The sequence below is a fragment of the Triticum dicoccoides genome, chromosome 3A (genome assembly GCF_002162155.2).
Source record: "Triticum dicoccoides isolate Atlit2015 ecotype Zavitan chromosome 3A, WEW_v2.0, whole genome shotgun sequence".
Classification (NCBI taxonomy): Eukaryota; Viridiplantae; Streptophyta; class Magnoliopsida; order Poales; family Poaceae; genus Triticum; species Triticum dicoccoides.
In genome coordinates, this window is record NC_041384.1 from 739514642 (window position 1) to 739515340 (window position 699).

Here is a 699-nt window from a genome sequence, read left to right on the forward strand (position 1 = left end):
AGATTTGCTTCACAGAACTGATGATGATGCACGTATTTGGAACAGTCCAGTCCATTCTCACAACCAATTAAGTCCAGAGCTCACACCTCTCTGTTGATGATGCACGTACATTTCAGTTAAATAATAACACATGATTAATTAATTCTTGGGCTCTTATAGCCGTGCTTCTTAGTCTAGGTTCCAAGTAGAGATTCCTATATACGTATACTTGCTTTGCTACCAATTCCTTACTCTGTCTGTCTGTTTTGGAACTGTAAAATGCAGTGATGCCAAACATCGCCTCTGCTTCAACTGATTAATTTTCTGCGTGCCAAACAGAGCCTGTGATGTTATCAAAATATTTGCTACTCTTAATGGGTTTATCCCACTTGATGATCTTAACCACCAAGATCTCTAAGGCTCTTATTTCTAGTCTAATGTTATCAGTATAGTACATCCACTGTTTGCATGATAGATACATATATGTGACATCAATTTGTCGTTGGATATTGCTGGAAACTAGCTATGTCACATCAATTTCTTGGTTGTCTAGTTTGTTATGTCACATCAATTGTATGCTTTTTCTGAGATTGTGTTTTAGCTACTGCCACTTTGAGCTGTTGTAGATTTTAGTTATCAATTACAACAAAGCATTCTTATATTCCAGATTTGATCTTACTACTAAATAGCATCCCCTGTTGTTGTTGTTGTTATTCACCC

The 699-nt window shown here is 36.6% G+C and overlaps 1 non-coding gene across 1 annotated transcript; it reads left to right on the forward strand.

Annotated features, from left to right (window-relative positions):
* Nucleotides 1-318: 318 nt before the first annotated feature.
* Nucleotides 319-401, forward strand: LOC119273808. Its single transcript, XR_005134990.1, has one exon. It is a non-coding gene; the product is annotated as a small nucleolar RNA SNORD24 (small nucleolar RNA).
* Nucleotides 402-699: the final 298 nt, after the last annotated feature.